Here is a 12,527-nt window from a genome sequence, read left to right on the forward strand (position 1 = left end):
GTTCGCGCTCGTCCTGTGTATGTTCGTTCCGTGCGTCCTCTCTGCCTGAGCAACGCGTTGGAAGTTTCGAGCTGCTTGCCGTTCTTCGCGTGACATTACAACTTGTTGCTATAGCATTCATTCCTTCACCCTCAGGGCGGAGCAATAAATAACAAACGCTCAACTACGTCTGTGAAGACACGTTTTACTTTCGTGTTATACCGATTCCTATGACAGAGGGATCAACCATGTTTTTGAGTGTCCTTCGTTGTGTTTGAGCAGTGCAGCGCGCTGCAAGTGTCGAGCTGTTACCGTTGTTAGTTCGTTGTCATCCTCTGCGTGCTCTTTTCGTGAGTCCTTTGCGCTTGATGGGCACGCTGTTCTTCTTCTGACTTTATAATTAGTTGCTATCGCATTCATTGCTTCGCCTTCGCGGCGAAACTGTGACTTTTTTTATAACTGCAACGGTGCAGGCTTGCCAGATGCCAGAGACGGGTCTCAACCTTGAAAAGGTGGCTATCGGTCTTTCGACAGACGATGACTACAACCGATGGGGCAAGCATTTCCTGATAAGTTATGACACGACTGAATACATGACGATGAAGGTAACTTGCTTTGTGTCAGTAGTGTGCGTATACTTAAAGGGGTCAGGAACCACCTTGCCAAGCTATCATCGAATGACAGCAGTATCGGAGCGTGTTGACTCACAAATTGACTGCAGGGGTGCTATGCAGGATGGCCCGAGCTTCTCGGGCACACGAGCTTGCTCCGAGCCCGCCCTACGACGGTCATGATAGGAAGACAGTGCGGAGAGCGCGATAGAAGCGTTGATAAAAAACGCTACAAGAACGAGAATGGCGTCACAAACGCATGCGCGGCATTTGCGGCGGTTTTCAAAGGAATACCGCGTGCGAACGCGTCAGCGCCGCACTCAGTCAACATTTTGACACTGCAGCGACGTCAGCATGATTGTCGCGCTATTTTTTTGCCAACTGATGATCGCGCCTCCCACGGGCGTGCTCGCGGGCGTTTGTCCTCTTTCGGAAAATTCTTTCGTTCCACCTAGTGCATGGAAATTTCCACTCTCGAAGGCAACAAGGGCGACCACGCAGCACTCTGGTGCAGCTCGTTTCGCTTCTCTGGAATATTACAGATAAATAAATGGACAGGTTACTGCTATACTTACATTACACGTATCAACATTTTTTTGTATTAGCGAATCGGTAGAAGCAGTGTCTCCGCAAACAAGTAATAGTAACATTTCTCGCCGCAAATCCCACCAGGGGCGCTTGCTTCATAGCTGTGAGTGGTACGTCGTGAGAGCGGTGAAAGTGAATGCGAGGCACCGTAGCCACGTCATGATATAACCTTTAGTTCTTCGTGCGTGTGTGCATAGTCTGTGCGATTAAGCTCATAGATGAATCGTGCCGCTCGCTGGCGTTGTTGCGTGAGCACTGCTCCTCGGCAAGAGGAAACGCGATGGGCGGACCCGCTCTTCGCCGCGGGCGTCTGTCAATCAAATTGATTGACGCGCGAACTCGGGCACAAACTCGTTGATTCTGAAAAGGCCCCAGTTCAACTCGTGACTGTCATAGTGCCGGTGTGCCTGTCAAGTGTTTCAGGCGGCGGACGCTACTCAGCAGCTTCTTTGCATATAAAATCATTTGTTCAGCTTGCAGCGCTTGTGCAGGGCTTGGGCCATCGGTGGAGCTTGTGATCACCTAGCTTCTTCCACCTTTTTACGCGGCTCGTCTACTCAGTCTGCTTGGTCTGCTTCGGTGTAATCACCGTGTCAGTTCGGTCTGAATATTGGTGCTATTGCTTAGGAAGGTCTTAACTGACATAATACTGAATAGTCCTTCCTTAATTGTTAATGTTTTATTTACTACGATATTAATTAAGCACGGATGTAATTAGCATATTAATAATTAGCACGATCCCAATTAACACGTCCTCGGTGAGTAATGTCTTGATTATCTTTGTTTTATTTACACGCTCCTAATTATCGTCGTGTTAATTAGCATTAATTGATAATGTTTTAAATACCGCGACATTAATTACTCAGGTTTAATTCTCAAGGTCCTGAATAGTACAGTGGTAATTAGCGTAATCCTAATGAGCACGACCATAATTATCGTTGTCTTAATTACCACGACATTAATTACACAGGTTTAATTTGCAAGGTCCTGAATAGTACAGAGGTAATTATCATAATCGTAATTAGCACGATCCTAATTAACACGATCTCAGCGAGTAAGGTCTTGATTATCTTGGTTTTAATTACACGCTCCTAATTAGCGTCATGTTATTTATCATGATCTCAATTACCTTGTTCTTAGCTTTGCACGACTTCATTAGCATGGTCTTAGTAAGACGTGGCTTAGTTAGCTCGACCTTAGCAAGATTTGGCCTAATCAGCTTCGTCATAGCACGTCCTGATTTAGCTAGGTATACCGCCCAACCAATTAGCTAATCAGCCGGGCGCACGTGCTCTGGGACCGAGCAGACGACGAAGAAGAGAGCGACGAGGGCGCGCGCCGGCCGAGCAACGCGCTAGAATGTACTGGCCGACCATGGTAATTATACACGTGGCCTCGGCGATTAGCTCTAGCCGCGGTGTTGTAAGGCGCTCGGTCGGAACTAATCTCGGAGGCCACGGTGCTGATTATTCTAAAGGATAGTTGCTGCAGACATTAAACGCTTGAAAATGAATTCAAACAGCCCGCGCACACATAAAAAATATAGTTAGTAGAGCTTTCTGCCATTTTTCCTGCATGGGTGCACGTCTGCACTCAGTGGAACGACAAACAAATGAAAGAAGTTTGACGACACCGCCCAACCATCTCGACCGCCCTCGACGTGACGCCGCATTCCATCGTACCAATGGAACGGAGCGCGCGCTGAGGGATGGATTTCACCTTATCGTACTATTAGCTTGTTCAAAAGGGGGTGTCGCCAGAGCTCGGAAAGATACCGAGTTTCGCCAAACTCGGGCCATCCTGCATAGCACCCCAGCAAAAATTTCTCGAATCCGTCGAGAACGAGCGAAGAAGTTTCCGGATATTGTCGCGCGCTTCAAGCGCTTTTTCCCTTCTGTCGTTCCGACGAGCGCGCTGGAAGCTACACAGCGCGGGATGGCACGGGGGAAAGTAGTGACGTCAGCGCGCGTCATCACCTTGATCGCGCGCGATGAAACGCAACCGCTGTCTCCCGTTGTCAGTAGTTGTCAGTAGAGCACTGCACGGGCCCGGCCGTGCCGTCTGAAGCGTTTTCCGGCGAGCCGGGCCTCAGCTCGGGCTTGAAAGTGCGGGCCTGGGCCGGGCCCGGGCTTGAGGCTGCGGGCCGGGCCTGACTCGGGCCCGCTCATTAAAAGGCCTCAGTCGGGCCTTCGAGCACAGGCGAACGTTAATGCATTGCATGGTCTAACGCATTCTGTGCCAAACTGAAGTGACACGTGCAAAAAGCTAGCTGTCAGTAAAGCTTAGCAAAGCGAATAGAAAAACAGTTAAATTTCTATTTTTTTTTTCAAATTATTAATCAGGAGCCTCTTTTAAAAACTTGTGTAATCATTGTTTCCAACGCTAGTGTAGAAAAGAGCGTTAAACAAAATGTTCCAGGTTTTCTTCTACCCGCTTTTTCATCTTAGTTGTACACTTCTATTAAATAAATTTTGTTGCTATGTTCTATTTTCACTATACTGTTATTGCAATGACTTGCCATGTGCCATACAGGCAACATTTCCTTTATATTCCTTGGTTATACGTGCCGAAACCACGACATGATCACAAGGCACGCCGTAGTGGGGACCGGATTAATTTCGACCAGCTGGAGTTCTTAAAGTGCACCTAAAGATAAGTACACGGGCGTTCTTGCATTTCCCCCGTCAGGATGCGGCCGCCATGGCCGCGGGAATCGCACCCGCGTCCTAGGACTTAACAGCGAAACAGCTTAACCGCTGAGCTACCACCGCGGGCAAAGGAACATTTCGATGCATGTACATACACACCGGATTTTTCGTCTGATCACCCGCTACAAAGCGCAAAGCATCGTTAATAATCAACAACTAATATCCTCTAGCGGGCCCGGGCCCGGCCGGGCCTGGTCATAAAACAAGCGTGCCATGGATAAGTTTAGTAATGAACACAGCCCAGGCTCGGGCTGTGTTCAGTCATGTACGCCCTGGCCCGGGCCGAGCCCGGGCTGGGCTCGGGCTTCATAAAGCTTGCCCGGGCCGGGCTCGGGTCGAAAAATCAGGCCCGTGCAGTGCTCTAGACTGTTGCAAAGGGAATAGTGGGGTCAGTGAGAGCGCGCGTGTGTGGCGTCTGACGCCGACGCCGCGAGATGGCGCTTCACGGAACGCAAAGCGCGGAGCATTTGCAGCGCCGAGAAAGTCGTGTGCGCTTGGTCTTGCGCCTACAAAGGAAAGTGCGCAGCCTCGTAGAATCTTTTCTGAAAACTTTATGTGAATTGAGACAGGCGGCAGAGAAAGGTGGACGTTTTTCAAGCTTGCGTGAAATTGAAGCCGACCCAACGACTGCAGACAAAACGGCCGAACAAGGATGCCGCTGATGCATAAACTAAATGCTCGCGAACACCGCAGAAGAGGTTAAAATATGAACGGGCAAATGGCTTAATACATTTCTCATTAATAATTTGCATGCAAATATAGACGCAATCGCATTCACAGGTCAGCCAACCAGCTTCGGCGCATGTACTAACACTTTCGGAAGAGAGTTCCGATATTGTGAGGTTTTATTTCTTGAAGTGCGGTTTTCTTTACGAAAGTACATATACACTGAAAACTAGGGAGTTAATTATTCCTATGGCGATCCACCACTACGTCTTCGTAGTGGTTACCAGAGAGCGAAATTTCTTAACACAGCTACACAAAACAGAACTCGTGGTGGCCATTAACAACTCTTTATTAACGCGATTGCGTTAATGACTGGTTATGAAAAGAGGGCGCCTGAGAAAATGGCGACTTCGCGCTCCGTATGTAGGCTCTCCTTATTGCGCACGACTGCAAAATTTGGCTGAGATGTTCATAGCAGTGCCTGCTACCCGCAAGATGTGTTTTCTCCCCAAGCCCATGGGGTGGCTCACGGCCCCTTTAAGGGAAGACGCTGCGATTTAAAATATTTTTCAATCGATGCTTGTTATGAGTTAACAGGTTTCGGTCGCGACATTATTTTCCTTTTTTTTTTGCCGTTCTTGCTTTCCTAGGCCACGTACATGATGACACGGCCCGGCGCGCGGTCCAACCTTTCGTGGTTGCTGCTCAACGCTGACCTGACGGACACCACGAAGAACTGCCTCAAAGAGGGGCCCTTCGAACGTGTGAAAAAGTTCAGAGACTTTCATTATCAACCACGGCCGCCGCAGGGTTAGCCCCGGACGCTGCTGTCGTGACGAAATAGGCGACGACGTGCAAGCGTAGTTCCCTTATGCTTGGCGTAGTGTCCTGGAACATGTCAGTGGGAGGTTGCTTTCGTTTGGCTCGCGTGACCAGGTTGAAAGATAACTGCGTGCAAGTTTTCATTGAGAGTTTGTTCTTGCGTTTCTGCGTGCAAAAGATTCTGGCATATGCCACCCATTGTGGGGAATCGATCTCATCTGAAGCAGTCGGCGAGTAGCTGTGCCAGCCACATTTTTTTATTTTTAGGAGCGAAGCTCCTTAGACGCGCACCCCGCCGTCGCCGTCGAAGCTCCCTGCAACATAAATGCGGCGCCGGCGGAAAAAGACAATGAAATGCCGCACGCGCGTTCGGCGCGCGCGGCGCCAAAGAACAAACAAAATCAAGGCGCGCGTTGCGCAAAAAACAAGGCGCAAGGCGCAAGGCGCAATACACTGTTTCAAAACATACATAGTCGTTTGCGTCCCATTTCTAAGGAGCTTCGCTCATCGGTAGTGTTCGTACACGGAACAACTGCTGATTTTTTAACTGCGCAGAGTCTTAACACTTTCCTGTTGTTGTTGTTTCAAAACTGTTGTTGTTGTTTCAACTTCAAAATTTGTTGAAGTTGAAAACCATCGATAGCGGGCTATAGATGGGTATAGGCACGGAGAGGAAAGTATTAAGCTCGGAGTAGCGCCATTTGTCGACCGCACAAAACTGGCGAAGTGGGGACGAGCGAATCAAAGAGAGCGGCAAAACCGAGCATAGCTATGCAATGCAAACTATATAACAGGTGAAAGATATCATGATAATCTCGCCCACTGCGCGCTACGCCGCTTCCCGCGTGACCTCATTAAAGTTATTTCAATCAATCAATCTGAGGTTTTACGTCCCCGAAACCACATATGATCATGAGGGACACCGTAGTGGAAGGCTCCGGAAATTTCGATCGTGTGGTGTTTTTAAACGTGCACTGGCACCGCACATACACGGGCCTCTACCATTTTGACTCCACCGAAATGCGACCACCGCGGCCTGGACCAGCCCGCGACCTACGCGTCAGCAGCCGAACACCGTAACCACTGATCCCCTTTTGTGGACGAGAGGTGAAAAAGAGTAAATTGCACAGTAAAGCGTAGCATAGTGTAGCAAGGGGGTGGTTAAGGAAAGTGAGAGTGAGGAGAGGGAAAGGAGGAGGAAGGGCATAGCATAGTTCGGCTGAGGTGAGTGGAGGAGGGGGGCGAGTCGGAGGTTCCACACATAAGGGCACCCGCTTCTCGGTTTCCAAAGTCTCCGTACCACTTCTGCGCAACTGCCCCAAGTTACCTGTTCATTGAGCTAAGTCTTACGAGGTGTATCGACGTATTCGTGTAATTTCGTTAGTGCTGTGCATATCGTGTGCTTACCATGCACCTCGAACACACTGTCCTCTAAAGGATAGCGTATGGCCCGATACGTTACGCCACAGACATCACTTTTATCGAAAGGTAGCGTAAGCAGCTTTCCTTGGTGTATTTCTTAGGAAGCGGACAACGCTAGGCTAAAGCTTGCCGAGTTATAGGAATACTTATGTAATGTTTATTCGATTATAGACCTTATGCAAAATTGCTGCCATGTGTCGGAGGTTTGACGAAGCTACCGATTCGGCGCCATGCTTGAGGCCGTGTCCGAGTAGTATTGTTGTCGCTTATTGCTTATAGCTTATAACTTATTGCTTATGTCTCATTTTATAGTAATCAATCGGGGCATAAAAACGCCATGCGAGTGCGTAAGGACGTGTACACATTATCGGCATTCTAGTCACTGCGTTGACAGTTATTAGAACTGCCTCACGACGAGAACGAAGGTACAAGTTTGTCAGCGAGTCACATGCAGGCCTGGCGTTGTTAAGAATGAAGCTATGTGCGAGGTTATACATTTTGTCTCCCTCTTTCAGTGTAGCGAATAAAGCATTTTTAGCTATTTGAGCAGATGCGTGTAGCGTTGGATGGTTGGGAAGAGGTCTTAGCGTGCGAGACGAATGGTTCAGCGACGACGGTAAGTGAGAAAGTGCTGTTGACCAATTTCAAAGCGTATTAGGGGTGAAGCTCCTCTTAGTCTAACGTTGTCACGTCTCCGTTGTCCGGCGTAACCACCTTTGCAAGCTGCCCACTACTTCGTCTTTGCAAACATCCCACTACGACCCATCACCGATCCTTTGCAAAACTGCCCACTACTTCGTCTTTGCAAACATCCCACTATGATCCATCACCGATCCGTTACTTCACCGACCACAAAGCCGTTATATTGAAGGGGGAACGGAAGCCACCTTTGCAAACTGCGCACTACTTCGTCTTTGCAAACATCCCACTACGACCCATCACCGATGCATCACTTCACCGATCATGAAGCCGTTATAATGAAGGGGGAACGGAAGCCACGCCTAGCTACCACTTACGATTAATAAAATTTCTTGTATAAGTATGTACAGTGTTTGTCACGTCTTTGATGATGTACTGGGCTATCGCTTTGATTACTGCTGGGCGAAACCACTGAAGATTTCATGGTGTAACCATTATTGCTTCAGGAGCGTCGCCCAAGCACTTCATCGTTCACCCGTGGATATGCTGTGAATTTTTTTCATAAGGGACAGCCTACGGCTGGTGTATTGTGCATCTAACTGTAAATAAAACGTTGTACTCTTTTTCACATATATTTAAATAAAAAATATTTCGGTGCTGCAGTCACCAACGTTAGGTATGTACAGAATATTACGATTAAAATGTAAAAAAAAAAGCTTGCACATCTCATGCACGTGAAAAGTGAACCTGAAAAGTGTTAGTTGCTACGAGAATTAGAGGAGAGTAGATGGTATTTTACGCAATATCTTTCTGACATGTTCTCATATATAACACGATACACGCCAATAATATCCGCGTTCACGTCGTCGCTTCCGGCGCCTACTCGAGCTTGATATTTAGACCCCTTAATGCAAGGCAGTATTGCGTTTCCGACTGAACGCTTGCGAAACCACCTCAGCGCGTAACCAACGACAGCGCACCCACGGTCGAATGTAACCCGTTTCTGGAAACGGCACTTTTTTCAGTTTCATAAGAAAAGTGCCGCACACTTGAAGCATCTTTTAGCATTTCAAAGCACATAAGAGTGGATACAGGATTTTTCCAAAGGGGGATGAGCTTTTAGGAGAACCTGATCTGACCTCTTCTTAGGACGTACATTAAAAAAAAAATTAAGGGTTGGGGGGGGGGGGGGGAGGGCGGGAGGGCGGTCAGGACCTCCGGGCCGCCTCTCTCAATTTGGCTATTACGGCACGTGAAACGCTTGAAAAATAAGTATAGAGAAGCGATACACGCCCAAAGTATCCCACCAAACGCTATCTTGTTAAAGTCCACAATCGAGGACAAACTACACACCCTTCAGCACAATCGGTCCCTTCGCTGAAAATCTATGACGGGCATGAGCTCCCTCTCTAACATGTAACTTTTATCGCAGTGCAATAAACAAAATTATGACAAAGTTATAATCAACAAAGATTTTGCATGAGGTCTATTATAAAGCGGATAGAGAACATGGCTACCACAGTTGACTTTACACAAGCCCCACCACAACTAATGTTAGACAACCGTTGATCTTATACATTTATTTACGATCTGTACCACGTGTTTGCTATTTGAGAGTCGTTGCAGCCAGTGTTGCGGAGTTGCCACTCCGGAATAGGAATGACTCCGGAGTTGTTCCACATTTCCGCGACCCTGGAATGGAATGGGTTGGAATGGGGACAACGCTTGGAGGAATGGAATGGGAATGGAATCAAGCGCCTCTTGCACGAAATGGAATGGGAATGAAATTAAGTCTTTTTCCGAAAATAGAGCACGTTTTCGTCTACGCGCTGTTTTTCAAACTTCAAACATTACTAAGCCAGAGCCTCGAATTTTAGAATAAAGCAATATTTTTTAAATGGCTTGGTTCATTACAAGCACGGTACATTTATAAGCAACGTACCTACAGTTATGTCCATTAACCAAATATGAGTTTTCTCCATATTCACGTCCGCTCCTGACGCGTCGCAAAACTGATTAGTCTTCTTGAACACCACTTTTGTCAGCATAAAAATACGCTATGTCGTCATTTTAGCACTAAGACATTTAGGCTTCAACAATAATAAAATATCACCATTCGTTTAAACATGTTGACCATGCAAATACTATAGGTAGCGGGAGAACTGCCCCTATGGGAATTAGTAGGGTGGTTGTACTGCACGAGATGTCATGCAACCTAGCTAATATTTCTCGACTTTGGTAACATGTTTTGTGTACTTTTGCAGTTCTTAATGCATCTGATGACATCAGCTTTATGGAGCGTTCAGCCTTAACTCCATAAAACTATCAAGATGACTTTCCTGTGTTGAGGAATTACAGGAATGGAATTGAACTGCTCGGCCATCCCCAGAGTGGGAATGGGCTAAGTTTATTCACTCCGAGGAATTGAAAGGAATGGAATTGCGACAAGTTCTAATTCCCCGGAATGGAATCGCAATGGAATGGAGGCGCCCATTCCGCAGTACTGGTTGCAACCAGCGCATATTTCAGCGTTTGCCTGCTGTAATAGTATCAACAACTACTATACCAAAACTGTATGTCTTTTGCTTGTTCAATTTACGCGAAGTGTCTTATGAGGTCTTAAACGCTGTTCCTGGGTTTACAAAAACTGTGGCTCACGGGAGACGCATACCCGCTCTCCACGGGCAGTGGTATTGAGATAGATAGATAGATAGATAGATAGATAGATAGATAGATAGATAGATAGATAGATAGATAGATAGATAGATAGATAGATAGATAGATAGATAGATAGATAGATAGATAGATAGATAGATAGATAGATAGATAGATAGATAGATAGATAGATAGATGCAGTCATAATTCTTTTGGTTCGCTAAGAAATGCTTCGCATATAAGAAAAAAATTTGCAGTGGCTTAGCTCGGCTATGCCAGGATATACCTAGCGTTAGCAAAGGTTCAGCTCATTATTCTTAGCTTTCCAGATTATCTAGGATTATTAGCCTTGTTCTGTTCATTCTTCGTACGCTGAACCGCTAATTGCCAGGCAACTACTTCGGGATCCAATGGGATAAGCTTCTCGGCTCTCCTGCGCCGTTGAGCAGCATTTGCGCTCTCCTTCTCCATGACGTTACCTACCTGCAAACGCCAGTCAGAGACGCTATCAAGCGGCTCCAGCACAGTGTCAGACGGCGACTGCACAGCGAAGGCGAATAGGTGCGCGTGCGCTGGCAACAATACGTCTACCAAGGCTACGACGTCACTCCTCTGGAAAGCGCAGACCGGCGGCCGCGAGTCGCGCGCGGCGGTGGCGGAGTCTGCGCGCGCGCCGGCGCCAGTTTGTCAGCCGCGGCTACGATGCCACTCCTCCCGAACGCGCAGACAAGCAGCGGCGAGCCGCGCGCGGCGGTGGCGGACAGCACGTGAGATGCCGGCTCCGGTGAGCCAGCTGTGTGACATCACTGGTCCTCGCGCATGCGCAGCACGGCTCATGACGATCCACGCGAAATAGGCTCCGGCTAGGCAAGTGTAGCTAACGCTACAAAATTAAGGCAGCGTCGAACTTGTGGTGCCAAGCCTGAAGGCAGTGCGGAGCTGGGCAGCCTTCTGCGTTTATTTTTCGTTTCTCTTTCTTTCCTCCTCTCGTTCTTTTTCCCTTTCCAGATTTTTCTGTCTTTTTTCTCTGTTTATTTGTATTTATTTCTGTTTTTCTTCCTATTTTTCCCTTTCTTTCTCTGTCTATATTTTTCGCTAGCCTCCTTTTTATTTTATTAATGTATTTATTTATTTGTTTATTTATTAATGTCATACCCACGCGCGGGGGAGGGGGGAGAAGAAAAATGCGGCAGATCCCACGCGTTGTTGGAATCGGTTTCATGCGAAGCAGTCAGCGAGTACTTCTATGCTGTAATTTAAGGCTTTGAGCCAAGCGTTACGAGGTGGATCGACGTGTTTTTGTAAGTGTAGTAGCTGTGTGCACATCGTGGGCTTGCCAGGCACGTCGACAACACTGGCGTTTGAAGGGTAACTTATGGTGTGATGTAACGCCAGCCCTCACGTTAGACTACATACTTGAGTATTATCGAAACTAAGTGCACTTTATGGTGCACTCATGTGAATATCCTTGTACCTTTCGTTAATGTATTCCTAGGTCGAGCAATGCTTGAATATAGCTTTCTGAATCATAGGAATACAAATGCAATGTTTATAAGACTGCTATAAAAGCGGAGCCAACATTGATAACACAGACGTTAATCTCATTAGACGCCTGTATCGTAGGAGTATATATGTAGTGTTTATTGCTTTCTTGTAAAGTTGGATAGCCAGCACCACAACCACAATTGACGTTGCACCGACGTTACGCCGGCGTAGGCTTTTTTTTCCAAATCATTTTATAGACCTGGCGTGGCTCTGTGGTAGAATACCTGATTGCCACGCAGAATGCTTGGGTTTGATTCCTGCTGGGATCCTGATTTTTATTCTTCCCGATTCCTCGGGTCAACGCTGCCGATGTGGGCTGTTCTTAACGCTCTTGCTCTTAACTTACCAATGGCTGCTCTCGCCGCTGATGGGTAGATACAAACTGTCAATCACCTGTGGCGCATACCCGTAACCGAGGCCCGTGGTAAACGGGTATGTGCCACACGTGTCTGGAGGAAAGGGTTTGACGACGTAGGCGGCAGGATTTTCATGTTATTGGACAGATTTAGTTGAACGTCCGCAACAACGTACGGACGCAGCCTGCCATAGGAAATGGCTGGCAGGCTGCGTCCGTACGTTGTTGCGGACGCCCAACTAAATCTGTCTATTCATGTCATATTCGTCATATTCGTCAGCCATATTCGACAGCCATATTCGTCAAATCCTCTTACCCTCGCATACCAATTCTTGTCTACAGGAAGTTAAGGAGGCCATCCTGAGATCGGCAGGCTGCTGCCCGATGCGGCCCCCAGCATGATGTCAGAAACCCCCCTCTCCCTTTGCCACTTCCTACATGAAAGCCGACATGGCAGATTTGACCACAAATGGCGTTTGACGAAACAAGCAGCCGCCATGATAACAGTTTTTGGCAGTACACACGTCTGCGAACAGA

The sequence above is a fragment of the Rhipicephalus sanguineus genome, chromosome 11 (genome assembly GCF_013339695.2).
Source record: "Rhipicephalus sanguineus isolate Rsan-2018 chromosome 11, BIME_Rsan_1.4, whole genome shotgun sequence".
Taxonomy (NCBI): domain Eukaryota; kingdom Metazoa; phylum Arthropoda; class Arachnida; order Ixodida; family Ixodidae; genus Rhipicephalus; species Rhipicephalus sanguineus.